This window comes from Phalaenopsis equestris, unplaced genomic scaffold (genome assembly GCF_001263595.1).
Source record: "Phalaenopsis equestris unplaced genomic scaffold, ASM126359v1 Scaffold000287, whole genome shotgun sequence".
Taxonomy (NCBI): domain Eukaryota; kingdom Viridiplantae; phylum Streptophyta; class Magnoliopsida; order Asparagales; family Orchidaceae; genus Phalaenopsis; species Phalaenopsis equestris.
In genome coordinates this window covers 209,849-237,338 of record NW_018164729.1, presented here as the reverse complement: position 1 = coordinate 237,338, position 27,490 = coordinate 209,849, and positions in this window count along the sequence as shown.

Here is a 27,490-nt window from a genome sequence, read left to right as displayed (position 1 = left end):
ACATTTTTGTTATCATCCATTAAACCCATTTTAACTTGTGTTTCCTACTTTAATTTTTATAGTTTGAATATTGTGATTTATGTTATTATCATAAGAATTTCAATCTTCCAAATTAAGACTTTATAGTAGTAGACTAGTACTAGTCTAAGGGCTTTCTTAATGCGCTTCTCTGTGGGATTGATACTGGGGCTTTTAAGGAAAGCCCTTTATTACTTGAAGTGATATGTGCAATTGCATAGAACCCTAGTGTGTGAACTATTTTATATATTTTATAACATTTAGATTTTGCACATTAAATACTAAATATAAATTTTGTCAAGTTTTTGGCCATATTTTCGAAAGCTAAATTACTGCGTAAGCTTGAGACAGGTCAAGTTTTTGGCATTGTTACCGAGGATTTAAATTGGCATAAAACACATAGAAAAACAACACACACTAGGGGTGCATCAGTGTCTCTTCAAAATGTGTCTCCATTCAATGAATCTTCTAGAAGTTGCCTCATTTCAAAAGCCAATTGATAGAACTTTCATGTCCATGGGCTATTTCCCACGTTTTTTCCAAGGGTTGTTTCAAATACCTCTTCAAAAATTCATCTAAATTCAATGAATCATCAAATAACTACTTCTGACACTTAAGCGCGGGGTACCTGACGCTTAGGCGTGGCTCTCTCTGTATAATTGGCGTGTAAGCATAAATCCTGGGCGCTTAGGTGCCTCAGTTCATTTTTGCATCTTCTTCATTTTGGTCCAAATTTGACCCTTTTTCACTAGTTTTACTTTTTTTCATCCATTTTATTGTACTTGAAAGAAAAAAAATACAAATACCTTTCATTAAAGTGCAATATCTCAAAAATAGGTATAAAAATGTGTAGAAAAAGCTTATATATTTTAGGTGTATCAAAATTACCCAAACTTAAAATGTTACTTGTCTTCAAATGACCCTTCAATCTTTAAAAACTAAATAAGTAAATGATGTATACAAGTTTCTTTATTAGGAGTTACAAAAATTTTGATGTAGAACTATAGTAATCCAATTTAGAAAAAATAATAGTAAATGAGACTAACTTAATGAGACTAACTTAGAGTTTAGATGAGACTAACTTAGAGTTTAGAAATTTTTAATGGTAAGAAATATGAAAATATGAGTTTCTATCAAATTAAAAAATGTTATAGATTCTCCAAATATAGAGTTTAGGCATTCTATCTTCTCCACTTAAAAATTTTTACTAAGCATAATTTTACTTACCATATTATATCCTTAAGCTTAGAGTTTCTCAAGTCTCATACTTTACAAAGATTATAAGTGGAACCAATTTTTGATTAGGCACTAATCCTCAAGCTTCTCCTCCCTTTATCAAATTTTCTTTTTTTTCTTTCTTATTTTTCTTTTCTTTTCCTTTTTTTTTCTTTTTCATTTTCAGGCAAGGATTACTATATCTAGATAGACCTTTCATGATTTTGAATTCTACCCTTCCTATCCTAAAGAAAAAAGTTGGTATATTTCCTTTACTAAAAAAACATAATAATAGTTTTGAAAATTATTTTCAATAGAAGAAATTTAAGTTTTTTAAATAAAAGTCTAAATCTTCTAAATTTTTCAAAAATACAAATTTTCCTACTAAAGTTAGTTAAACTTTACTTAGCATTTTACACAGTAAAAAAATTTTACTTTAAGTTTTTCTTCATTACTATAAATTTTAACGAAATTCTCTTACTTATTTCTATATTCAAAATTTTACTTCCCTAATATAAAATCATATACACGATCATTTTTCTTTAAATCAAAATCAAGCTAACTTAAAATACATTTGAGAACAAATAAATTTTGAGTTTTTAGAAAATTTTTCATTCCTTCTCCAAACTTAAATTTTTAATAGAATAAAACATTTTAGCATCATATAAATATTGGCAGGAATGAAAACAAAAAATAACGAGCTTGCAGGAATTTTCATATCCTAAATATGCAAGTACAAAAAATAAAAACAGGAGTAAAACTTAAATTGATCAAATTATAATTTACTTAACATATAGAGATTCATTGGACTTCTATGGAGTGGAGTATAACATCAAAGAAAACAAACACACTAAGAAATATACATAACTGCAACATAAAAAAAATATATGGTAGCAAATTGAAAATTTTAAACATGCTTCTTTTAAGTAAAAAGTTAGCTATATCTAAACCTTCCTAAAATCCAGAATTAAGTTCATCACAGACTAATTAAATACACTATCAAAAAAATTATCACAACTACTACTAAAAAACATAATAAATACTCACAAAAATATGAACATTACAATAGTGTCTAAGAAAACAAAACACAACAAAAACTAACAGTCTCAACAAATACAATTTTACACAATCAAAAGCTACATAATAACTGCACCATCACAAGTTCACAACAATAAATAAACTAAAAATAAAACAAAACTAAAATAAAACAAAACTATAATCCAATCTAATCATCCTCATCCTCTACATCACTCTCATCACTATGCTAAGTAGTTACAGGCTCATATGATGGATATCTTGGATATTGAGGAAAAACTACATCTTGGCTACCTCTCCTGAGTTTCTACATAGCTGAGTTGTATTCTTCCTCATAATTACTACGTCTCCTCATGTATCCGTCCATATGAACTACAAAATTTTCTAAATTTAATACCCTATCCACAGTGTAGTAATGTTAGTCAAAATTCTCTCTAATAGTTGTGACTGAGAATTAGATCCAGAAGTCTGACCTTGTGATGTTGAAGCACATGAAGTAGAAGCTCGAGATGTCGAAGTAGCGAAACTACTAGAAAATCCTCATCTCAAGCCAAAAATGGAATGATGTGAACATGATTTCACATTCACACTAGTAATAGGCTTAAGAGGTTACAAGATCTCTTTCTAGCTATCAAATCTAACTCCAGCCTACTCGCATAAACAAAAGATCAAGGATGCAAATCCCATACCTGTAGTGGTAGCGGTGACGACAGAACTGGTAATAACATTATAAATCAAAGCTCCAATGTCGAATGTCTTGAATTTCTGGATACATTAGTTCAAAGTTTCTCAATCACATGTCACTTCAGTAAGATTATTGGTAGGCAACAGATATGCATAAATGAAATAATGTCATGCCTTTGTAGTGACATCTAACTTTAAAGTGAAAAAAGTTAACTCTCCTTTCATTTGCAATTTTCCAAAGCCCTATCCCAACAATCAAAAATGAAACTATCTCGTCTAGCTCCTCCTCAGTAGGACTATAGTTTGAATAAGAATATAAAGTGCTCGGAGGCAAATGATAAAACTCGTTTATTACCTCAGGTCAAAAAGGTACTGTCTTTCCTCTCACCATGACTCCTTCTTCTGCTTCGGGGAGATTCACGTAGAACTCCCGCACCACAGAAATCTTTGCAAAGGCAGAAAAATAACAAAACCACTCACACTGGCGGCAAACAATCAGATCTTCTACACTCCTCTTGGATGTAAAACAATGCTCAGGATTCAACTTCCTTTATTGCAGTGCATCACTGCATCAATCCTGAGCTCTAGCACTAACAAACTTGCTTGAATTGAATTGGGACTTTCCCTTGCTCCTCTTTATTCTTGTTGCCATTTCTAAAAAAAATATATAAACATCACAATAAATTCCAAGTTCAACTTTAAATCACTAAACATAACTCCTAAAAGCTTCAACTACTAAATCCATGAATAGTGATTTTTGAGTAGCTCAAGAATGTGCTCAAAATGCATGGTGAAATAAAAAAATTTTACATAGAAGTGAAGCTCTTACCTCAAGGATATCAAATCTAGTAATTTTTGCTCTGAACCACCAAGAAATCTCAAAAAAAGGTGTACCCTAACTTCAAAATCGTGAAAATCTAATGAAGAACATGAAGGCGAGGTGCGAAAAAGGTGATTTCAGACCAAATCGTCACTTAAAAAATGTTTGCAAACCTGTTTACATGAATCGACGCTTAAGCGCGAATGGTTTGGCACTTAGGCGCCCTTCTCTCGGTTTAGGCAGCGCTTAAGCGCCGGGTTTTGGCACTTAGGCGCTACTGCACAAATTTTGATTTTTTTGCTTTAAGTGAAATGCACTCTTAGCGTAAGTCAGCCAACCCTAAATGGTCTCATAACTCTTTAATAACTATTTTCTTCCCTTTTAACTCTCCTCTTACTCAAGATTCACCAATCTTAACTAATTTGATTCAACGATAAATAACACAAATATTCACGCAAATAAACACTTATATTTATTTAGGAAATGATTACAAACATTTTTAATACATAGATTCTTGATCCAAATGGCCTTGGATGAGCAAATTACTAAATAAAATCACTAGAAAATTATCATATTGATAAAATACTTAACACACTTAACATTAACAATCAAACACTAAACACATAAACACTAAACCACAAACTTAATTCCATTCTTCATTCGGTGGAAGGACTCCTGGCCTATCATTAGTCTCTACTTCAGCATTTGGAATGTAAATCTACAAGAGCGGATGATGGTTAATAACTTTAGTTGAATCTTCTTCAATCCATTTATTCTTCAAATACATAGCCTTCTTCGCTGCTTCAATAAAACTAGTATGACTAAACTGCACCTTAATTTGCCATCCCATATGATCCAGATGTGCGTTAACTTCCATCACTTTTGCTTTAATAGAGGCCACGTCAGCCTCATGTTTAGTAATTTTCTCCCCTATCCCTTTGATATTAATGACTAGGAAACCCTTATATAACTCTTGTGCACTTTCACTAATAAACTTCTTTCTCATTGCCTCCTTTTTATTCAAATCACTCTCCCAAAATGACATTTTTCCAAAACTCTCACTTTTCACTTATGATTTAGGGATAGAATTGAATTGTGGAAAAAATCCTTACATAATCCTTTTATTTATAGGCTCCAAACTTACCTATAACTTCTAGGTGCATCCTAAAACTGCTTTTCCATGTTAAAGCCAACCAAATCATGGTTAAAACTTCTAGAAACCAAAATTTGCAAAAAATTTTTAAATGTCGGGCTTAAGCACTGGATATTGGAGCTTAAGCGTCAGTGCTAAATTTAGCACAGTTCAACTTAACGTTCAAATACTCGTTCTAACATGTCTAGATCATCATTTAAGGTCTTAGAATAATAACTGACTCATTATATAGCTAAAATACTACCAAAATTTTCTAAATCAAACTCAACAACATAATAATAAAAACAAACACACAAATAAATATGGGTTGCCTCCCACAGAGCGCTTGGTTTAACATCGTCAGCCCGACGTAACCAATGTTTATTCTGGTTGACCCAACATCATAAAATCATTTAGTTTAAGTTGGTCACCTAAAAAGTAGGATTTCAGCCTGTGACCAATCACTTTGAATATTTTGTGAGTATTAGGATATTTGATATTTACATCTCCTTAGGGATAAACTTTCATCACAACAAATGGGCCCATCCACCAGGACTTATAATTACCTAAAAATAATCTTAACCTTGCATTATAAAAGTAAAACTTGTTGCCCTGGCTGAAAATTTTTAATCAGAATCCTTCGATCATGCCACATCTTCATATTTTCTTTGTAAATCTTAGCACTTTTATAATAAATTAGGTAATCTTAAGTTGTAGAAGCCTTATCTCACCAAGCTCATTCAATTGTAGAAGCCTTTTCTCACCAGCATCCTTTAAATTGTAATTAAATTCTTTAATAGCCCATTATTTTTTATGCTAAAGTTCAACTGGTAAGTGACACACTTTCTCAAATATTAGCTTTTATCCTTATGGATACAAAATCTACTACTAACAATATATATAAATTCTTGAAAGATGGTATAAATGGTCCCATAAAATCTAATCCCCAAACATCAAATATCTCAACTTCAAACACATAATTGAGGGGCATCTCATTCTTTCTAAAAATATTGCCTACTCGTTGACATCGATCACAAGTTTTCATATAAGTGTTAACATCTCTAAAGATTGTAGGCCAATAGAATCTAGATTGTAAAATTTTGTATGATATTTTATCAACTCCAAAATGTCCCAAAAAATAAAAATTATAGCTTTTTTGAATAATTTCATAAGTTTCTTCTAGAGGCACACATTTTTAAAAAATAAGATCCTTTCCTTGTTTATATAAAAATGGGTCATCCCAAAAATAAGTCTTAGCTTCAGATAAAAATTATCTCTTCTATCGGTATGTCATTTCATAGGGCATAATATCACTAACAATGAAATTCACAATGTTGGCACACCACGAATCACGCCACTCATTAACATTGAATAATTTTACATCTGAAAAATGTTTATTAATAACTTTTTTAAAATAGAGTGGTTTATCTAATTCAAGCCTGGACAGATGATCAACAATTTGATTCTCAGTTCCTTTCTATCTTCTATTTCAAAGTCAAATTCTTGCAAAAGAAGAATCATTCTTAGTCTAGGTTTTGCATCCTTATTTTTCATTAAATACTTAATAGCAGAATAATATGTATGCATAATACATTTGGTTCCAATTAAGTATGATATAACTTTATCAAAAGCAAATACTACTGCTAATAACTCTTTCTCAGTTGTGGTATAATTAATTTGAGCTTCATTAAGAGTTTTATTGGCATAGTAGATTACATTAAAAATCTTAAAAAACCTTGTTGTGCTTCTGTCCTAAAACAACTCCAATAACATAATCACCAGCATCACACATTAATTTAAAAGGTTTTTCCCAATCTGGTGAAACTATAATTAGTGCATTGCCTAATTTTTCTTTTAATAATCCTAAGAATTTTATTCCCACTTTATCAAATATAAAAATTACATCTTTTTCAAGTAAATGACATATATGCTTAGCAATTTTTGAAAATCTTTAATATACCTCATGTAGAATCCCACATGTCCTTCAAAACTCCTAATTTCCTTCACACATGTTAGGTAAGGTAAATTAGTGAGCACTTAATTTTTTGCAGGGTCTACTTCCATACCATTTTATGAAATTTGATGTCCCAAAACTATTCCTCCCTGCTACCATAAATTTCCTCCTGCTACCATAAATTGACATTTTTCTCAACTAAGGACTAAATTTGTTTCTTTACAGTGCTTAATAACTTTTTGATAAGTGTTCTAAGCATGATTCAATTTAAGTTCCAAACACTAAAAAATCATCCATAAAAACGTCAATCCCTTTTTCAATTAAATAAAAAAAAATCCATCATATATCTTTGAAATGTAGAAGGTGCATTACATAAACCAAAGGGCATTCTTATAAAAGTAAATGTACCATACAAACCACTAAAAGTTATTTTCTCTTGATCTTTAGGAGCTATTTATATTTGTTGATAACCAGCATATCCATCTAGAAAATAAATGTATTTTTACTCATCTAGTCTATCCAACATTTGATCTAGAATGGGTAATGGAAAATGATATTTTCTAATGATGAGATTTAATTTTCTGCAATCAATGCATATTCACCATAATGTGACTTGTCTTGTTGGTATTAACTAGTTATGTTAATTTAAAGTCATAGTCACTCCTTTCTTAGGAAAGCAATGAATTGGACTAACCCATGGACAGCGTAGATAATTTCAGAATCTAACCACTTTAAAATTTCTTTCTTAACAACTTCTTTCGTAACAAGATTCAATCTCCTTTGAGGATCAGCCCCAGGTTTGCAGTTCTCTTCCATATGAATTCTATGCATAAAAATTGAAGGATTGATTCCTTTTATATCAGTAATTGTCCATATAAAAGCTTTCCTATAATTCTTTAAATTTCTCATCAAACTCTCTTCTTCTTATGTAGTTAATTTTGAAGGAATTATAACATGTAATGTCAAGGAATCACCTAAATAAGCATACCTTAAATGTCAGGAAGTAACTTCAACTTAAGCTCAGGAGGTTTCTCAATTGATGGACAAAAAAAATTATCTTTTCTATCATGTCTAAAACATCAAAACTTTCTCAAACAAAATTTGAATCTTCCTTATATAAATCTTCATATTGATCAATATCCTCTTCTTGCTCATGTTCGAACTCTTTCATTTCAGTTTTCTTGTCATAAGTTGCTTTGAAATGGAAATGGCATTCACTTAAAAATTCACTTAAAAATCTTATCACATCCATTCTATAACATTCATCATCTTTAGCTTTTGCAGGATATTTCATTGATTTGGAAACATTAAAAGTAAGTGTTTAATCATTGATGCACATAGGTAATTCTCCTTTCTGCACATCTATCATTTCTCTTCTAGTAGTTAGGAAAGGTCTCCCAAAAATGATAGGGTTCTCTTTATCTTCGTCCATATCTAGCACAGTGTAATCAACAAGAAAGATAAATTGATCCACTTTCACTAGGGCATCTTCTATAACTCCTTTAGGATAGACTCCTTTAGGATAGTAGGTTATTGAACGATATGCTAATTGCAGAGTTACAGTAGTAGGGGTTGTTTCTCCTAATCCCTATATTTTAAATATTTATAATGGCATAAGGTAGATGCTTGCACCTAAATCACCTAAATCATAAATAATTACAAAATTGTGAAGCTACCAGGATCTTTAAGCTTTTCAAAAAGCTTTTTCTGAATTATAGCACGACACTCCTCACTAAGTGCAACAGTTTCATTATAGTCAAACTTCCTTTTCCTATTAAGAATATCCTTCATAAACTTTACATAGCTTAGAATTTATTCTAAGGCTTCGGCAAATGGAATTTTAATTGTAAGTTTATTAAAAATATCTAGAAATTTTGAAAATTGTTTATCCAACTTTTATTGTTGAAGCCTTTGAGGAACATACAATTTTACTTATCCTATATATTTTAGTGGAGAAATAGGTCTCTCTAAATCTTTTAGAGCGTCCTCTTTGGTTCTTCAATATCTTCTCTGTCTACTATCATATCTTTTTCAACTCTACCTTCCAATTCTCTTCTATTTCTCAGTTGAACGGCTTTTACTTGCTATTTAGTCTGATCGTTTAGATTTACTTATGTATCAGTAGGAAGTGTTTCTTGGTATCAATTACTTAATGAATTTTCTATTTGTCCCAACTGATTCTCAATATTTCTAATTGTAGCTCCTTGAATTTATAATTGATTTCCCATTTGTAACACCAGACAACTTCTTCTCCTTAAATTGTGGATTCCTGTTAAAACCTGGAGGGTAAGTCGGTCTATAAGTTTCGAATTCCTAATGGGTTTATGATCCCTGGATACTGCTAATATGCACAGTACAACAATAATTCAGATTATGTTTCACTTACAATTACTTACTTTGCAACAAAACTAAAAACTTGATTCTAACAAAAAATAAGAATTTAACTTTTAATTTATATGGATATATTATAGAATTTAGAATTTGATTTATATTTCATAACTAGGCGTTATCAAGTAATATAGGAATTTTTTCAAGTAATATAGGACTTTTTTTATTAAAACTTGAATATTGAACCCACAGGGAGAATACACAATATGCACTATTGAACAACAAACTTTCTACGTTTAATAAAAAGATAATTATCTAAACTAATGATAACTTTTGAAGTAATGAAAATTTAAATAGTTTTGGTATTTTAAATATTTTGATAGAACAATAAAAATTTAAAATGATAACTAGAGTTTTTGTAGAAGAAAAGCACTAAATATGAAAATATCTTTCTTCTTGTTATGAATCAGTAAGAAGTATAGGAATTCCGTAGTGGGAGTATGTAAATTGTGTTGTGCCAAATATGAGCAATAATATTCTTTACCCTTACTAGCGATGCTATAAAGAATAATGAATAATTTAAAGTTTGAATAGTTCTGAAGACCACCTAGGCAGGGAAGATACTAGCTCTCACTCTAGAGTTCCCTCGATTCCCTCCACCTGGGGGCTAACATCTCTTATTAGAGCCTAAAAGAATAAACCAAGTTGGGGGCTTTAACCTATCACTTTAAAGTTCTCTAACTATACACCCTTCAATGAATATTTTCCTATTTATTTGTACTCAATCATATGAACTACATTCTCATTCATACAACCACATGTGATTCTCTCCAATTGTTGACTGAGACAATACCATCCTGGTTCTTACATGTTCTCACAACAAATTTTAACATATGGATTGGCCAAATCAAGAAGTAAATGAAGTGCACGGATTTAAATCATCACAACTTCTTCCAACATTGAAAATCAATACTTTCCACAAGTTCTGTCCAAGACTTAATTATTTATTATTTTAATAAGAAAGATAAAGAAAACTACTCAGAATCCATGGAGAAAATAAAGCCACACTTTAGTTTAAAATAAAAAAATCATTGTCAAACTAACAACAAGTCTAAATTAAAACTAAAACTAGTCTCAAAACAAGAAAGAAAAAAACTTATCTCAAGCCCTACACCAAACTCTTGAAGTTCCTTTGATTCTATTCTCTTTACAATTACTCAAAATAAAATAACAAAAAGGATAAACTAAAAGTAAATGTGGGGCCTGAAAATCTCTCTGAACTAACTCCCCAAATGAGAACTTTCAAAACTTTCCAATACTTTCAGGACTCATACTTTTTTGAACATTTTCAGGAAAATTCTCAAAGTCTCAATCTTCCTTCTCTTATAAATCTCCAAAAGGTGCATTGGTTTCTCTTCAAAATATGTCTAGATTCCTCTTCAAAATATGTCTAGATTCGATTTATTTCCCTAAGAGATGCATCCTTTTGTGATAATTTTTGTCCATGGTGGTTATAAATACCTATTAAGCCAATGAGTGCCTCAAAAAATGCTTCAAAATATTCAGAAACTAAATTCACTCATCTAATAACTGCCACTATGGCTTAAGAGCAGGGCCTTCTCTGTTTAACAGGCAGTTAAGTGCCGGATCTGGCGCTTAGGCGTCAAAACTCTTTTGCACATTTTTCACCTTTTTGCTCCAAATTTGATACTTTTTCACCCCTTTAAGCATTTTTCACCCTTTTTACCTGCATCTGCAAGAAAACCACAAAAATATCTTCCATTAAAATGCAATATCTTAAAAATAGATATAAAAATGTGTCTAACAACTAAAAATGTGTCTAACAAAAATGTGTCTAACAACACTATATATTTTAGGTTTATCAAAATCCCCCAAACTTAAAAGGTTACTTGTCCTTAAGTGACACTTCAATCTTTGAAAAACTAAATATGATGATTATGTATATGAGTTTCTTTAGGAGTTACCAAAATTTAGATTTAGAAATATAGTAGTCCAATTTAGAAAAAATATTTAATAAAATGTAAAGTTTAGAAATTCTTAATGTTAAGAAAGATGAAAATATGAGTTTCTATCTAATTCAGAAATATATTATAGATTTTCCAAATTTAGAATTTAGTTCTTTTATTATCTTCACTTAAAAATATTCATTAAAAATAATTTTACTTACTGCATTATATCTATAAGCTTAAGAGTTTCCCAAGCCTTATACTTTAAAAAGATTAAATGTAGAACCACTTTTTGATTAGGCACTAATCCTCATGCTTCTTCTTCATAATTTTTTTCTCTTTTTCTTTTTCTTTTTTTTTCTTCCTCTTTTTTCTTTTCTTTTTTCTTTTCTTTCTTTTTTTCTTTTCTTTTTAAGGCAAGGATTACTATATCTGGATAGGCCTTTAATGATTTTAAATTCCTCTTCTCCTTTCCTAAAAAAAAGCCTTGAAATAAGTCTTTTACTTATAAATATAACAATTGTTTTAAAAATTACTTTAATAAAAGAAATTTAAGTATTAAAAACAAAAGTCTAAATTATCTATTTTTTTTAAATTACAATTTTTCTTACTAAAGATAGTTACTTATATTAATCATTTACTCATCTAAAAATTTTTTAACTTAAAGTTTTTTTTCATTACTAAAAAATTTAACTAAATTTTCTTACTCATTTCTAAAATCAAATTTTACTTCCCTATTATAACTTCATCCTATCTTCCCTATTATAACTTCATATACATAATCATTTTTTTCTTTTCAAATCAAATTCACTTGTAGCACATTTGAGAACAAATAAAATTCTAGTTTTGAAAATAGTTTCCATCTGTCTAAACTTAAATTTTTAACAGATTAAACAATTTAGTATCAGATATATATAAGCAGGAATAAAAATTTAAAAATGCAGGAATGAAAATTTAAAAGAACATACTAACAGGAATTTTTAAACCCTAATGATACAAGTATAAAACTAAAAATAGGAGTAAAATTAATTTTTGATCAAATTTTCTATATTTTCATTTCAATTTAACATGTAGAGATTCAATAGACTTCTAACCAGTGGGTATAAACATAAAAGTAAACTAACACACTAACTTGATTTCACGATCTCAACATAAAAATAAACAAAGTAACATGATAAAAGAAAAATACAGGGTAACAGTTTCTTAAATTTAAATTTAAGATCTAAGTTCGCTAGATTTTTAAAATTTTTAAAAGACATAGAATCAAGTTCAATCCTATTGTAACTAAAACAGTATTAAACACACATCAACAGTTACTACCTAAGAATATTAAAATAGACCACTAACAAAACACACCATCACAATAATAATTTAAAAGGTCCCAAACATAACATGGTACATAGTCTAAATCACCACAAAACAAATGTAGCAGTACTACATCACATAGTCTTCAACATAAACAAACTTAAAAATATCTCAATCCTACTCCTCATCATCAGAAATATTGCTATACCACATTTTTGCAGGCTCATAATCAGGATATCAAGGATATGGAGGAAATTTCACTCTTGGGTCACCTCTAACCAGTCAGTACTACATCACATAGTCTTCAACATAAACAAACTTAAAAATATCTCAATCCTACTCCTCATCATCAGAAATATTGCTATACCACATTTTTGCAGGCTCATAATCAGGATATCAAGGATATGGAGGAAATTTCACTCTTGGGTCACCTCTAACCAGTCTCTTCAAAGATGAGTGGAATTTCTCTTCATAATCACTCTTTCTCCTATTATAGTTATCAGTATGATCTGCAAAACACTTTAAATTTTATACCTTATCAGCGATAAAATTGATATGATCAATCATCTTCTGTAATAACTCATCTCAGGTATCAGTAAACTGACCTCAAGATGTAGAAGCATGTGAGGTAAATGATCTAGATGTAGAAGCAGCAGAGGTAGAAGCAGCAGACGTCTTCATTCCATAGGTTCTAGAAAATCCTCCTCTATAGCAAAAAATTGTAGGCTCAAAATAAGTCTTCACATTCACCTTAGTGATGGGCTTTAGAGGTAATAACACTTCCTCTCAGCTATCATATCTAACTCCAGCCTACTCACACAAAGAAAAGATCAGGCAAGCAAATCCCAGACCTGCAGTTGTAACAACTGTAGCAGAACTGATGATAGTTTGATAGATCAAAGCTTCAATGTTGATGAGCTTTCCCTCTTAAATGTAATAGTTCAACATCACTCTTTCTCTGGTCACTTAACTGATGTGATTAGTCTGAAGCAGACGAACACAAATTAAATAGTGTTAGGCCTTTGAAGGTGCACATAACTTTGAAGTTGGGAAGTTAACTCTCCTTTCAATAGTTATCTTCCAAATTCCTCTCCCAATAGTCAAGTAAGAAATAATCACGTCTAATTCCACTTCAGTAGGACTATAATTTGCATAAAAACATAATGTATCCGATGGTAAATGGTAAAACAAGTTGATTACCTCTGACAAAAAAGGTATCAACTTCCCTCAAACCATAACTTGATTTTCTTCAGCTTCAGGGAGATTTGCATAGAACTCCCTCACAACAGATATAACTGCCACAACAGAAAAACAATTAAATATTTCCCACTGTTGGCGAACAATTAAATCTTACACTTCTCCACCCAGATTTCTAAAACATCTCTCCTGAATCAGTTTGTGTGATTGTAACGCATCACTATACCAATCTTGAGCTTTTGAACTAACAAATTTACTTGAATCAAAAGGTGCTTTGCCTTTGCTCCTCTTCATTCTTGGTGTCATTCTACAAATTTTATAAATTTCAACAATAACTTCAAAAAATCAATTTTAAATTACTAAATTAAACTTCCAAAAGCACAAACTAAACTTCCCATGCAATTTCCAAAGATTTTTCCTCATTTTTCACCATGAATAATGAATATTTGAATTTCTCCAAATGTGCTCAAAATACATGATACAAATCCAAAATTTTACATAGAAGTAAAGCTCTTACCCCACAGGACTTGGATCTAGCAAATTTCTCTTGATTCCACTAAGAAATCTTCACTTTAGATGTGCCCTAACCCTCAAAAATTGCAAACAGGAGAGGAAGAAGGTGATAGTGGCATTAAAATTGGCAATTTCAGGCTCAAAAATTCACTTTTAACCATTCACGAACCGATTTTCGTGAACCAGCTTTTAAGCGTGGGTAAGTGGCACTTAGGTGCCTGCCTCTCGGGTTTGCTAACACTTAAGCACGAGATGTGGCACTTAGGCACCAGTGCACAATTCTAAAAAATATCAAATTAAAGTAAAATGTACTATTTCCCAAAGTAAACCACCCCTAAATGGTCTCATAGCACTTAAATGACTATTTTCAACGTCTTCTAACTCTACTTTATCTTAAAATTCTCCTTGATAACTATTTCAATTTGAGGCTAAAATAACACAAAACCTTACACAAATAAACTTATATTAATTCCTTATATTAATATATTAATTCACAAATGAGTAAAAATACATTTAAACAATTAGTTCTCATTCCAAATAGTCTTGGATGAGAAAATCTTCCTAAATGCAAACAAACACTTAACAATCTTTCACAATTAAACACCTAAGTAACACAAACACTAAAAGCAAGTCTTAAACCAAGTAACACTAAAAGCAAGTCTTAAACACTAAAACACTTAAAGGCAATGACTTTAAACACACAAAAACATAACTTTAAACAAAGAAATTAATTCCATTCTTCATTAGAAGTAACAAATTCATGTCTTTCATTAGTCTCTCCTGAGGCAACTGGAATATAAAGTTGACAAAATGGACAGTGGTGATGTGCTCTGATGCAATATTCTTCAATCCACTTTTGCTTAAGAAACATCTCCTTATCTGCTTCCTCTATATAACTAGTGAGGCTAAATTTTATTTTCAATTTCCATCCAATATGCTCAAGATGTACATGAATCTCCAATACCTTAGCCTCCAGTACAGACATGTCATTTTCAATTTTGTTGATCTTCTCTGATATGCCTTCAATACTAACGGCTAAGAAACCATTATACATCTCTTGTGCACTTTGACTAATGAATTTTCTTCCTTATGGTCTCCTCCTTCTTCTTCAAATCCATCTCCCATGAAGACATCATCTTAAAATCTATCTCTCTCTTAGACTTTAGGGCTAGAAATGAACTAGGGTGAAAATTTTTCACTAAACCCTTCCATTTATAGGCCTAAATCCTTCCAATAACTCCTAGACACGTTTAGAAACTGCCTTGGAATGTTTTTGCAAACTTCTAGGCATTTTTCCCTTCTAGAATATTAATTTTCCACACGTTTTAAACTGCCACGCTTAAGCGCCCGATTTGGCGCTTAAGCGCTAGTGCACATTTTTTTCACTAGTCAACTTCACGTCCAAATTCTCATTTTAACATGTCTAGATCACTAAATAAAGTCTTAAAATTAATACTAACACATAATAGTATCAAAAATAGTACCGAAAATTTTGCTTTCTCAATCACACACAAAACAACAATCAAAATAAGAACACACTAATAACTATAGGTTGTCTCCCATAAAGTGCTTGGTTTTACGTCATCAGCCCAATGTGCTTACTCTGGTTGACCCAACATCATTCCATCATTAAACTTATGTTGATCCCCTATAAAATAAGGTTTCAGTCTATGTCCATTAACTTTAAAGATTTTCTCAGACTTAGGGTCTTTAATATCCACAGCTTCATAAGGATAAACTTTAATCACAATAAATGGGCCCATCCACCTGGACTTAAGTTTGCCTGGAAATAATCTTAACATTGAATTATATAGTAAAACTTGTTGCCCTGGTTGAAACTTTTTAGTAAGAATCCTTCGATAATGCCAAAACTTCATCTTTTCTTTATAAATTTTGGCACTCTCATAAGATTCATTCTTTATCTCTTCAAGCACATTTAATTGTAACAATCTCTTCTCACCAGCATCTTTCAAATTAAAATTGAACTCTTTAATTTCCTAATATGCCTTATACACAAGTTCAATTGGTAAGTGACAAGCTTTTTTAAATATTAGCCTATATGGGGACATTGCTATAAGAGTTCTGTATGCAGTTCTAAAGCCCACAAAGCATAGTCAAGTTTGACTTACTAATCCATTTTTGTTGGATTCACAAATTTTTCCATAATTCTTTTAATTTCTCGATTGGATAATTCAGTCAAACCACTTGCTTGGGATGATAAGCAGTAGCAATCTTATGATTTATATGATATTTCTTTAAGAATTTCTCCATTATGGCATTTCTGAAATGACTTCCCCCATCATTAAAGAAAACTCTTGGCATCTCAAATCTACAAAATATATTTGTTTTCAAAAATTTGCAACACTTTGAGCATCACATCTTGGTAAAGCAATAGCTTCTATACATTTGGATACATAGTCCACTGCTAACAAAATATATAAATTTCTGAAAGATGGTATAAATGGTCCCATGAAATCTAATCCCTAAACATCAAATATTTTAACTTCTAGCATATAATTGAGGGGCATCTCATTTCTTCTAGCAATATTGCCTACTCTTTGACATCCATCACAAGTTTTGATATAAGCATTAACATCTCTAAAAACTGTAGGCCAATAAGATGTAGATTTGTAAAATTTTATATGTTGTTTTATCAACACCAAATTTTCCCCCAAAATCAAAATTATGACATTTTTGGATAATATCATAAGTTTCTTCTAATGGTACACATCTTCGAATAATCAGATCCTTTCCTTGTTTATATAAAAATGGGTCATCCTAAAAATAAGTCTTAGCTTCAGAAATAAATTTCCTCTTCTGTTGGTATGTCATTCCATAGAGTATAATATTACTAATAATAAAGTTCACAATGTCGGCATACCATGGAACACGCCATTCATTAACAGTGAACAACTTTTCATCTGATAAATGTTCATTAATTTCATTTTCAAAATAGAGTGGTTTTTCTAATTCAAGCTTGGAAAAATGATTAGCAATTTGATTTTCAATCCCCCTCTGACCTACTATTACAAAATCAAATTCTTGCAAAAGAAGAATTCATTTCATAAGCCTAGGTTTAGCATCCTTCTTTTTGATTAAATACTTAATAGCAGAATGATTTGTATGCATACACAATGAGTTCCATCTAAATATGATCTAAATTTATCAAAAAAATATTTTATTGCTAATAACTCTTTTTCAATTCTTGTATAATTAATTTGAGTTTCATTAAGAGTTTTACTAGCATAGTAAATAACTTTAAAAATTTTATCATATATTTGTCCTAAAACAGCTCCAATAGCATAATCACTAGCATCACACAATATTTCAAAAGGTTTTTCCTAGTTTGGTGAAACTTTAATTGGTGCAGTGATTAGTTTTTGTTTTAATAACTTAAAAGCTTTTAGGCATTCCTTATCAAAATTAAAAATTACTTGTTTCTTCAGTAAATGGCATAAAAGCTTAGCAATCTTTAAAAAGCCTTTAATATATCATCTATCGAATCCAACATGTCCTAAAAAACTCCTAATTTTCCTTACATTTGTTGGATAAAGTAAATTAGCGATCACTTGAATTTTAGCAGGATCTACTTCCATACCATTTTCTAGTATTTGATGCCTTAATACAATTCTTCCTGCTACCATAAATTGGCATTTTTCCAGTTAAGGACTAAATTTGTTTCTTCAGAGTGCTTAAGAACTTTGGATAAATGTTCTAAACATGAGTCAAATGAAGTTCCAAACACTAAAAAGTCATCCATGAATACTTCAATTCATCTTTAAAATGTAGCAGGGGCATTACATAAACCAAAGGACATTCTTCTAAAAGCAAAAGTACCATAAGGACTGGTAAACATTGTTTTCTCTTGATACTCAGGAGATATTTAAATTTGGTGATAACCAGTATATCTTTCCAGAAAAATAAAGTATTTATGCCCAATTAGTCTATCCAACATTTGATCTAGAAATGGTAATGGAAAATGATCTTTTATAGTGACAAGATTTAATTTTCTATAATCAATGCATATTCGCCACCCTGTAACTTGTCTAGTAGGTATTAACTCATTATGTTCAATTACAGTTACAGTTACTCCTTTGTTATGAATGCAATGAATTGGACTAACACATGTACTATCTGAAATAGGGTAGATAATTCAAGCATCCAATCACTTTAAAATTTATTTCATCACAACTTCTTCCATCATTGAAGATCAATACTTTCCACAATTTCCATCCAAGACTTAATTACTTAACATTTTAAGAAGATAGATAAAGAAAACTACACAAAATCTAGGGAGAAAACAAAACCACACTTTAGTTTAAAAGAAGAAATTAAAAGATAGTTTAAAAGAAGAAATCATTGTCAAACCAATAACAAGTTTCAATTAAAACCAAAAGTAGTCTCAAAACAAAAAGTTAAAATCTTATCTCAAGTCCTTGACCAAACTATTGAAGTTCCTTTGATTATCTTCTCTTTACAATTACTCAAAATAAAAGTGGTGCCTGAAAATCTCTCTGAACTAACTCTCTAAATGAGAACTTTCAAAACTTTCCAACAATTTTCAGGACTCACACTTTTTCAGACCTTTTGAGGACACTTCTCAAAGTCTCAATCTTCCTTCTTTTATAAATCTCCAAAAGGTGCACTGGTTTCTCTTCAAAATATGTATAGATCCAATGTATTTCCCCAAGAATCCTTTTGTGATAATTTTCGCCCATGGTGGTTATAAGCTCCTTTTAAGCCAATGGGTGCCTCAAAAACCTCTTCAAAATTTAAAGAAAACAAATTTACTCGTCTAGTAACTGCCACTGGCGCTTAAGCGAGGGGCCTTTGGCACATAGGAGCGGCCTTCTTTGTTTAACCGGCGCATAAGCGCTGGATCTGGCGCTTAGGTGCCAAAAATCTTTTGCACATTTTTCACCTCTTTGCTCCAAATTCGATCCTTTTTCACCGCTTTAAGTATTTTTCACCCTTTTTAGCTTTATCTGCAAGAAAAATACAAAAATACCATCCATTAAAGAACAATATCTCAAAAGTAGATATAAAATTGTGTCTAAAAACACTATATATTTTAGGTGTATCAGTTTACTTTGTTGTTCCCCCATTGCTGATTATTACCGCTTGAGGTATTACTCCAATTAAAGTTGGGATGGTTCTTCTAACCCGTGTTATAATAGTTTGAATAGGGGTTATTCTGCTTGTTATTTATGAAATTTAAAGTTTGTAATGATGCTTTAGAATCTACCATTTGGTCTGATGAGATCCAAATTTACTCGTCCAATAACTGCATCGTTGTTTCATCATTATCACCTGGATCTATCAGAACATAAATTTATTCCAAATTGGTCTAACTTTCTTGAAATTGCAGCAACTTGATTTGCTAACATAGCGAAAGCCTCAGTTTCATGAATGTTGGCTACTTTATTAATATTTGCCCTTTCAGAAGGCCATTGAAAATTATTTGTAGCCATTTTTTCAGTTAAAGCATAAGCGCTATTAAATGATTTTGACATCAATGAATCACCACAAATGACATAAATAATAGATCCAAGAGATCCAACTAATCCATTATAAAAAGTTTGAATTATTAACCAATATAATATAGCATGGTGTGGAAACTTTCTTAAAAGTTCTTTAAATCATTCTCATGCTTCATAAATAGATTCCCTTCAAACTGACAAAAAGATTTAATATCATTTCTAAGCTTTATAGTTTTTGATAGTAGAATATATTTATCAAGGAATTTCTGTGCTAAATCATCCTATGTTCTGATAGATCCAAGTGATAATGATGAAACAATATCTTAGCCTTATCGTTCAATGAGAAAGGAAATAATCTAATTCTTATAACATCATCTGATACACCATCATACTTAAATATAGCACACAATTCTAAAAAATTGGCAACATATAAATTTGGATCTTCAGTTGGTGCTCCCCCAAACTGATTATTTGATACAATTTGGATAATTGTAGGTTTAAGCTAAAATGAACTAGCCACTACAGTGGGGTTTTGAATACTACAATAAATTTCATCCACCGTATGGTTTGCATAATCTCTTAAAGGTTTAAAATCTTAAACATTTTGATTATTTTGATTTTCCATTTCAAGAAATTTTTAGTAATTTTCAATTTTTCAATTTTTCTAATAGTTCTTTCTAATTCAGAATCGTAAGACACAAGTCCTGTGGAACTTGAACTATGCATACATTACTATGAAACACATAAAATTAAATATAATAATATGAAAACACACAAATAAGAACTTAGTATAAAAACAACAATACAATATTCCTATAATAAATCTTAAAGTTTAAATATGACTTTACAAAAATAGAAATTTTGCTTTCTAAAACCTTTTTAATTTTGTTTTTTAATTTTCTTATTTTCCTCTACAACGACGCAAAAACTTGATCTCAACTTTCTATATAGATGTTTATTGCGATGTATGCAATATATGCTTAATTTCCTTAATATTGATTCGTATTTTACAATAAAGACAAAAGCTTGGTAAATTTTCTACTATGAAGCAAAGAAGAATACATTTATATTATTTAAATATAAGATACTACGCAAGTATACGTATCATTATCAAGTAGTATATGACTTTTTGATTAGGCCCTGAAAATCAAACCCATAAGGAAAACTCACAATATGCACTTTACAAAAACTAGAAAGTTTAGATAACAAAAATTCTACTTAGCAAAATATTCCTACTTAAACTTAAGATGCTATAATAGGAATGAAAATTTGATTATTTTTTTAATTTTTGATAATTTAAAATAAAGTAAGAAACTAATTAACCTAACTAAATATTTGAAAGATGAAGACAATATAAGTAAAATATATTTTTCCTTATCATGAATCAGTAACAAGTATAGAAACTCTATTGTGGAGGTATTCTAAATGTGGTACCAAATAAGAGCAATAATATTCTTAACCCTTATCGGAGATGCTATAAAGAACATTGGTTAATCTATAGTTTGAATAGTCTTGAAGACCGATTATGTATGGAAAATACTAGCTCTCACTTAGAGTTCCCTCTTCTCCATCCACCTGGGGGCTAACATCTGGTATCAAAACTTAAAACTATAAATTGAATTGGGGGCTTTACCAAGTCACTCTAAAGTCCTCTAATTCTACACCCATGAAATTTTATTTCCTTATTTATTTGCACGCAACCCCGTGAACAACATTATCATCCATGAAATCATTAAGTGATTCTTACTATTTGTTGATTGAGACAATACCATCTCGGATCTTACATATTATAACAATAGGTATTAACATATTAATTGGGCAAATCAAGAAGTAAATGAAGTATAAGGTTTCAAATCAACACAACTTCTTCCAACATTGAAGTCAAATACTTCACAAAACCTCCTTTCAACACTTAATAACTTATCATTTAAAAAAATACTACTCATAATCCATGGAGAAAACACAACCACACATGAGTTTAAATATAGAAATCATGCACACAAACAAGAAATCTAAATTAAAACCAAATGTAGTAACAAAGATAAACACTTACCTCAAATTCTCTCCACTAAATATCTTAAAGTTCCTTTGAATTCTCTTCCTTCACTCACAATATAAACTAAAACTTAAAATAAAATAAAAGTGGTCGGTGGCGGTGACAGTTACTTGGATGGATGATGGCTGTTGGATGTGAATTGGCTCTCTCTTTTGATGATCTGAGTCTTCTTTAATAAAAATCCAAGGGGTGCCTCAGTGTCTCTTCAAAATGTGTCTCCATTCAATGAATCTTCTAGAAGTTGCATCCTTTTAAAAGCCAAATACATGAAATTTTATGTTCATGGGCTATTTCCCACATTTTTACTAAAGGTTGCTTCAAACACCTCTTCAAAAATTTGTATAAATTCAATGACTCATCAAATAACTACTTCTTGTGCTTAAGCGTGGGGTACCTGATGCTTAGGCACGACTCTCTCTGTATAACTAGCGCGTAAGCACAGTCCCGGGCGCTTAGGCGCCTCGGTTCGTTTTTGCACCTTCTTCATTTTTTATCCAAATTTATCCCTGTTTCATTCTTTTACCATTTTCATCCATTTTATTGTACCTGAAAGAAAAACACATAAATAACTTTTATTAAAGTGCAATATCTCAAAAATAGGTAAAAAATGTGTATAAAAAGTCTATATATTTTAGGTGTATCACTCATCAAGTAAGTTCATGACCCTACCGAATGGAAACAAGGTCAGAGTAATGGAGTATCATAAATGGGATGGAACTTTCATTGTCCAAACTCAAGATGTGTCATACAAAACTTAAATCTGATTGAGACACGAGTCATAGTGGACTCGTTAATGCAACTACTATAAGATAACATCAACGAGTTTAGACATAATTAAAGCTTACAAAATCACCTCAATTATGACACATCAAATTGAAATGAAACCCATAACAATTCAAACATTCATCAATCATCACTCAAACTAATAAATACATACTAAGGCAAACTCAATACAACATAAATAACCATAAATTGCAGTCATACTAAATTAAACCACATCGATAATCATGGGTTGCCTCCCACAAAGAGCTTGGTTTAACATTGCTAGCCTTATAAAGGATTTTCTCCCAGATTAAATGTCCATTTAAGTAAACACCGATCAATCACCCAATCTTTTCCTGGTCCTGAGAGTCTTACTAAATCCTTAAATTTTAGTTTTCATTTAATTTCTCAAATTGATTTCAATTACTATCCTCAAGTATCTTTCTAGATCTAATATTCCTCTTCTAGTATTCTCCATTTTTATATTAATATAATCCTTAAAATTCTTAAGAAATGGATCTCTATATGGTAATTATAGGTCTCTTAATTTTTGAGTTTGATTCTCCTAAGATGATTCAGATCTTAGATCTAAATCCACTCGGATATTCTTCAGTCTTAAGTTATCTTCTAATTCATTCCATTGGTACTAATTTTATGATAGAGGAGGTTTTTCTAATTCCTTAGGAATTTCTTCTATTTGTCTTTCAATCTCCATATCCTCATTTCTCAACTGAATGTACTTTTGAAATTTATCCTCCAATTCTCTTCTAAATTGTAGTTTGATAATTTTATCTTGCTCACCATTATTCTCCTGATGGTTTATATTAGGTTCACTATGTAAAATATATGGATGATTAACATTAATTGAGTCAACAATCAGCCCTAATTGGTTCTCTATATTCCTTATAGTAGCCCCTTAACTTTTCAACTGACTTTCCAATTGATAAAAAACCTCTTCTATAGACATCTCCTTCTCTTCATATGGTGGGTTAGGGTTAAATTCAAAAAGAAAAGAAGGTCCAAAGTTATATTTTTCCTAATTGTTCTAATAACCTAAAAAATCATCTTGATTGTAATCCCATGATTGGTTTCCTCCTTCATAATTGTTATTCCGGTTAAAGTTGGAAAGATTCTCCCAGCCTGGGTTGTAGTAATTGAAATAAGAATTATTTGAGTGATTATCTATTCCATGCATAATTTCAAAAGAGTTAGTGTCAACCAAATGTCTAAATGAGTTTTCTTCAATGAATAAAGGTTCTTGAGGTTGACACATCTCATAATGATCTAACTTTCTTGAAATATCCGCAACCTGAGAAGTTAAAATATTCAATATATCATCTTTATAACAATTCATCATTTTTACATCATCTTTTTAAGATCTTTTCAGTTTCTTAATACTCCAAACAGTTCTCTCTATTTTAGAGTCATATGATTTAAGGTCTGCAGCTCTTGAACTACACATACAAATCTAGAGAGTTAACTATATGATAGATATCAAGTGTGTGAAACACTCAAAAATATTTTGGTATTTTTAAATTTTCTTATAATTTTAAAATAAACACATAATAATCAAATACACTATATAATAACACTAAAATTTTCAAATCTAAGTTTTATAGGTTCAACTAAAAATTCTCATAAAGTTCTTACTGAAGTTTCCCAGGTAACGATGCCAAAAACTTGGCCTGATCCGTAATTACGCAGTAATTTAACTTCAAAAAGATGGCCAAAAACTTGACCATAATTTATTTTTTGTGGCTAGTGTCAAAAATTAAAAAGTTATAAAATTTAGAAAATATATTATGCACTAGGGGTTTGATCTCGATTTTATATTACAGTACAATGTATGTAGTTATAATCTTAATTTTTCCTTACTTAAATTTTTTACTCTGCATCGGCTGCCAAAAACTCAACTTTGAAGTAAATAAGAATGCAATTTCTATATTTAATTATGTGATAATACGCAAGTATATGTATTGTTTTCAAGTAATATAGGACTTTTTGTATTAAGCCCCAAATATCAATTTATTCCAAATTGGGCTAACTTTCTTGAAATTGCAGCAACTTGATTTGCTAACATAGCGAAAGCCTCAGTTTCATGAATGTTGGCTACTTTATTAATATTTGCCCTTTCAGAAGGCCATTGAAAATTATTTGTAGCCATTTTTTCAGTTAAAGCATAAGCGCTATTAAATGATTTTGACATCAATGAATCACCACAAATGACATAAATAATAGATCCAAGAGATCCAACTAATCCATTATAAAAAGTTTGAATTAGAATTATTAACCAATATAACAATATAATATAGCATGGTGTGGAAACTTTCTTAAAAGTTCTTTAAATCATTCTCATGCTTCATAAATAGATTCCCTTCAAACTGACAAAAAGATTTAATATCATTTCTAAGCTTTATAGTTTTTGATAGTAGAATATATTTATCAAGGAATTTCTGTGCTAAATCATCCTATGTTCTGATAGATCCAAGTGATAATGATGAAACAATATCTTAGCCTTATCGTTCAATGAGAAAGGAAATAATCTAATTCTTATAACATCATCTGATACACCATCATACTTAAATATAGCACACAATTCTAAAAAATTGGCAACATATAAATTTGGATCTTCAGTTGGTGCTCCCCCAAACTGATTATTTGATACAATTTGGATAATTGTAGGTTTAAGCTAAAATGAACTAGCCACTACAGTGGGGTTTTGAATACTACAATAAATTTCATCCACCGTATGGTTTGCATAATCTCTTAAAGGTTTAAAATCTTAAACATTTTGATTATTTTGATTTTCCATTTCAAGAAATTTTTAGTAATTTTCAATTTTTCAATTTTTCTAATAGTTCTTTCTAATTCAGAATCGTAAGACACAAGTCCTGTGGAACTTGAACTATGCATACATTACTATGAAACACATAAAATTAAATATAATAATATGAAAACACACAAATAAGAACTTAGTATAAAAACAACAATACAATATTCCTATAATAAATCTTAAAGTTTAAATATGACTTTACAAAAATAGAAATTTTGCTTTCTAAAACCTTTTTAATTTTGTTTTTTAATTTTCTTATTTTCCTCTACAACGACGCAAAAACTTGATCTCAACTTTCTATATAGATGTTTATTGCGATGTATGCAATATATGCTTAATTTCCTTAATATTGATTCGTATTTTACAATAAAGACAAAAGCTTGGTAAATTTTCTACTATGAAGCAAAGAAGAATACATTTATATTATTTAAATATAAGATACTACGCAAGTATACGTATCATTATCAAGTAGTATATGACTTTTTGATTAGGCCCTGAAAATCAAACCCATAAGGAAAACTCACAATATGCACTTTACAAAAACTAGAAAGTTTAGATAACAAAATTTAGATAACAAAAATAAGTTTAGATAACAAAAATTCTACTTAGCAAAATATTCCTACTTAAACTTAAGATGCTATAATAGGAATGAAAATTTGATTATTTTTTTAATTTTTGATAATTTAAAATAAAGTAAGAAACTAATTAACCTAACTAAATATTTGAAAGATGAAGACAATATAAGTAAAATATATTTTTCCTTATCATGAATCAGTAACAAGTATAGAAACTCTATTGTGGAGGTATTCTAAATGTGGTACCAAATAAGAGCAATAATATTCTTAACCCTTATCGGAGATGCTATAAAGAACATTGGTTAATCTATAGTTTGAATAGTCTTGAAGACCGATTATGTATGGAAAATACTAGCTCTCACTTAGAGTTCCCTCTTCTCCATCCACCTGGGGGCTAACATCTGGTATCAAAACTTAAAACTATAAATTGAATTGGGGGCTTTACCAAGTCACTCTAAAGTCCTCTAATTCTACACCCATGAAATTTTATTTCCTTATTTATTTGCACGCAACCCCGTGAACAACATTATCATCCATGAAATCATTAAGTGATTCTTACTATTTGTTGATTGAGACAATACCATCTCGGATCTTACATATTATAACAATAGGTATTAACATATTAATTGGGCAAATCAAGAAGTAAATGAAGTATAAGGTTTCAAATCAACACAACTTCTTCCAACATTGAAGTCAAATACTTCACAAAACCTCCTTTCAACACTTAATAACTTATCATTTAAAAATTAATCACTTATTATTTTAAGGAAAAAAATAAAGAAAACTACTCAGAATCCAAGGATAAAACACAACCACACATGAGTTTAAATATAGAAATCATGCACACAAACAAGAAATCTAAATTAAAACCAAATGTAGTAACAAAGATAAACACTTACCTCAAATTCTCTCCACTAAATATCTTAAAGTTCCTTTGAATTCTCTTCCTTCACTCACAATATAAACTAAAACTTAAAATAAAATAAAAGTGGTCGGTGGCGGTGACAGTTACTTGGATGGATGATGGCTGTTGGATGTGAATTGGCTCTCTCTTTTGATGATCTGAGTCTTCTTTAATAAAAATCCAAGGGGTGCCTCAGTGTCTCTTCAAAATGTGTCTCCATTCAATGAATCTTCTAGAAGTTGCATCCTTTTAAAAGCCAAATACATGAAATTTTATGTTCATGGGCTATTTCCCACATTTTTACTAAAGGTTGCTTCAAACACCTCTTCAAAAATTTGTATAAATTCAATGACTCATCAAATAACTACTTCTTGTGCTTAAGCGTGGGGTACCTGATGCTTAGGCACGACTCTCTCTGTATAACTAGCGCGTAAGCACAGTCCCGGGCGCTTAGGCGCCTCGGTTCGTTTTTGCACCTTCTTCATTTTTTATCCAAATTTATCCCTGTTTCATTCTTTTACCATTTTCATCCATTTTATTGTACCTGAAAGAAAAACACATAAATAACTTTTATTAAAGTGCAATATCTCAAAAATAGGTAAAAAATGTGTATAAAAAGTCTATATATTTTAGGTGTATCACTCATCAAGTAAGTTCATGACCCTACCGAATGGAAACAAGGTCAGAGTAATGGAGTATCATAAATGGGATG